The sequence below is a fragment of the Meriones unguiculatus genome, chromosome 14 (assembly GCF_030254825.1).
Source record: "Meriones unguiculatus strain TT.TT164.6M chromosome 14, Bangor_MerUng_6.1, whole genome shotgun sequence".
Taxonomy (NCBI): domain Eukaryota; kingdom Metazoa; phylum Chordata; class Mammalia; order Rodentia; family Muridae; genus Meriones; species Meriones unguiculatus.
In genome coordinates this window covers 42,667,740-42,671,958 of record NC_083361.1, presented here as the reverse complement: position 1 = coordinate 42,671,958, position 4,219 = coordinate 42,667,740, and positions in this window count along the sequence as shown.

Genomic DNA, 4,219 nt, shown 5'->3' with positions numbered 1-4,219 from the left:
TCTACCTTAAATTAAACCTTAATAGAGAACACATCATTGCTTTCCTCTGGGCACTATGAATGAGCAAAGTGTGCCATCCATATACACCAGTGAACATACATGACACCGATGTAACATACATGTGTTGAATAAACACACAGATATGTACACCACCCTACATACATACACACACCACCCTCACACGCACACACACACTCAGATTCCCACTGATGTAGCTGTGGGGGAGTCACCTCATCACAAATCCGTTAGAGTCACCATGCTGTTCTGGAGAGTGACGTGACTGCAGTCCTGCAACTGAAGCAAAGGAAGTATGGTTAAGGCGTGGAAAACTCCTGTTTGAAACATGTCCTTTTTATATTACACCCAAAGAGAGAGTCGTGTAGCCTAGGCTAGTCCATATAACCTAGGTTAGCCCAGAAGGATCTTTATTTTGTCCTCCTGCTACTATCTCTCCAGTGATATAGGCAAACGCCATCATGGCAGATTTTGGACATGCTGGAAATTGATTCAGGGCATGAGCTCTCCCCGCACTGAGCCATGGGCCTTGCCATAAGCCTCTAATGTAAGACACTCACTGAAGGCCAATAGTTCTCAGCCTAGAGGTAAGATTGTGATGTCAGTCAGTTCACATCAAAAGTGGTTGCATTGTCCTTTACTATGGCCTGGTAAGGCTGCTCCCCCCCCCAGGGGGAGGTGATCAAAGAGCAGGCCAATCAGATTATGTCAGAGGCAGTCCCTCTTCACATTACTATGTAACCCAATTGGACTCTGAACTGCCCTGGGCTACATCTGTGCAGGGGTTCTGGGTTATCTCTATGAATAGTCCTTGGTTGGAGTATGAGTCTCTGGGAAGTTCCCTGGGTTCAAATTTTCTTGTTCTGTTGCTGTCCTTGTGGAGACCCTGTCCTCTCCAGCTCTTACTATTTCCCAGTTCTTACCTAAAATTCCATTCACTTTGCCCAACAGTTGCCCATCAGGCTCAGCATCTGCTTTGATATTCTGTAGGACAGAGGTTTTCAGAGACCCTCTGTGGTAGGTTCCTAGGTTGTTTCCTGTTTTCTTCTTCTTCTGATGTCCATCCTCTTTGCCTTTCCGGATGGGGATTGGACATTTTAGTTAGGGTCCTCTCTCTTGCTTAGTTTCTTTAGATGCACAGGTTTTAGTGGGTTTGTCCTATGTTGTAAGTCTATATGAGTGAGTATATACCATGTAAGATCAGAAAGGAGAGGAGAACCTCCCCTATCAGTGGACTTGGGGAGTGGCATGCATGCAGAGGGAGGAGGGAGGGTGGGATCGGGAGGGGAGGAGGGAGGGGCTTATGGGTTGATGCAGAATGAATAAAGTGTAATTGATGAAAAATTAAAAAAAAAGAAGGAAAAAAGGAAGGAAGAAAGAAAGGAAAGAAGGAAGGAAGCTTTTTTGTCAGCAGTGGGGTTAGCTTCGTGTGGAGCCTCTTAAACCTTCATCATGTACCATCCCCTTATTTCTCAGAAACTTTTATATAATGTTACATATATGTATATGTAAAATATGTATACAGATTAAACATTTGCTGATATACAATCATATAGAAACTTAAAAAAAAAAGATTGTGATGTCAGTTGCAGCTATGGCAAAATGTCTGGGACTCAACACTCCTACCTTGTTCTCCTCATGGTCAGAGAGATGCCTCCCCATGTATCTTTGCACATATTTCTCACAGTCACTTGTGCAATATTCCTTTATTAAAAGGAACCAGTAAGTCCAGTGATGTATACGAGCTTTGATGTCATTAGATGTATAGGTGATGTAATAGTCCTTGAGGGTAAGCTCACATATGGCATATGATGCCATAAAGATTTATCTATCTGACAGTCTGGCTATGGAGCATCAGATGGCCTCAAACTGGTGATCCTCCTGCTGCATCTGTCCAAGTGCTGGCATTACAGGTGTGTTTCACCATGCAGGTTTGGAAATGGTATTTACACTGGGAACTTGGGAATTTGGTATTCTAGGTATTTGTGTGTCTGTGTGTGTCTGTGTGTGTGTGTGTCAGTGAGTGAGTGTGTGTATGTGTAATCTCCTTCAAAATCATAGTGCCTAAACAATATTATATCTAAAAATAGAGCTATGTATTTTTGAACATATCTGTAAGAAAATTCTTCCCAACATTCAAGTGAAAACAACACTCCGCGTTTGATACATGAGACCAAACAATGGGGCTTAGAGAGAAGGTGCAGTGTTTAACAGCACCCTCTGTTCTTCTGGGAAGAGGATTGCACAATCACTTGACTAAATCTAGGGCATCTGACAACATCTTCTAACCTGAAAAAGCACTGAACCCACATGCCCAAATCCATGGAGACTCAGAATTAAAATTAAAATGTTATCTGTTTTTAAAACACAGTACAATGAAGTTACATACACACACACACACACACACAAACACACACATATGCATGTTTTACAAGTTTCATTAGGTCTTATTGTTAAGATCCAGAGTATCAGGCAAAGTGCATATAAACACACATATACATTATGATATGTATAAAACACATACCCACATAGAGACAGACAGATAGATAGATAGAGAGAGAGAGAGAGAGAGAGAGAGAGAGAGAGAGAGAGAGAGAGAGAGAAAGCTTTACCTCTGACAATTAACATTCTGATCCCAGGATCTTAAAGCTTAGAAGGAAGCTTGGATCTCTATGGATGCATGTCTAGCTCTTATATATTTTATGGGGCTGGTTCTGATCCTTTTACTATGTTGCTGCATTTCCTTTGAATCCAAACTCAGTGGAAGAGTTCATGCTGATGTGAAGTGCGAGAATATCATTGCTTTTAGGCTGATCTGACACACGGAGATCTATGTTACTATACCCTGTTAAGACTAAACACAGCCTGGGAGAAGAAGCCACCTCCCTAGGCAGGTGAGAACACTATTCACCAGGTAGAATTACAGAATGAAAGATGCTAATTTATATATCTTACATGGTTTTTCATTTTGCATTCAGGTCAATGACTGAAACTTAGTAACTGATATTGATGAAGAACGAAGTAACCCATAATAAGCATTGAATATACTAATTGATTCTATCACTTGTCTGTTACTTCTTTTCTCCCATGTTACAGGGAATGGAATCCAGTGCCTCATGCATGCTGAGCTCACACTCTGACCCTGATGTACACCCCAGTCCTACTTCCTTTATTCTCTTAAGTGTTCTCTAGAGTTTGTAGTATTAGTATTCACAGGTAACAGGTATAATGGGCAGAAAGGATCACCACCTTCAAAGATCAGATTGCAAATACCAGCAACCTTGTTTTCACTGCCCACTGCTTCCTTGATACATGGTTATGAATTTTTAGGAAGTTGACCAATGAGGCTGAACTTCCAAGTGGGTCAGAAATGATGGGAAAACTTATCAGCTCCATGTCCTGATTGAGACCAATGCCTTGATTTATTTTATGAAATATACATATGCAGAAGACAACAGTGTCCTATCTATGGGGAGAGAGACCCTTCTGGGGCAGAGGAAAATTTCTTTTAAGCTAGTAGGGGTCAGTGTAAAGATTCCAATTCTGAAAAGAGAAAAAGTAGACTCACAGTCAAGCAGATGTGCCTCCAAGGCTCTCTCTCTCTCTCTCTTCACCATTCTCTCATATTTTTTTCTCTTCTTTCATTTTCTTTTCCTCCTGTCTCCTCTACTTTCTTAGATCTTTCTCCCTCTTTCTTCTTCACTCTATCTCTTCTCTCCTCCCATTTATTCTTTTCTCTGTACAATACTTCCTTCCTCCCTTCTTCCCTCCCTCCCTTCCTCTTCTATAATCTATGGACCTCCATCTGCTCCTCCTCCAATTCCAAGTCATCAATGGCATCTTTGTCTTTATCCTAGACCTTGTCCTCCTTGTCCTAGTCCTTACTGACTTCTTCTTCCTTCTCTATTTATCTTTTTTCCCTTTCCTTCTTTTCTTCCCCTTTCTTTCTCTTTCTTTCTTTCTTTCTTTCTTTCTTTCTTTCTTTCTTTCTTTCTTTCTTTCTTTCTTTCTTTCTTTCTTTCATCTTTTTCTCTTCTTATTCCTCCTTGTACTTCTCCCTTTTTGGATGCCTTCCTTGCACAATGAATAACTGAGCACAGGAACTTAACAGTATAAATGAGTAGGAAGTAGAAACAAGCAACCAGTTCTGTTTAGATCAATCAATGTAAGAAGCAACAAATAAAAATGCTAAGCCCTGGGTCTT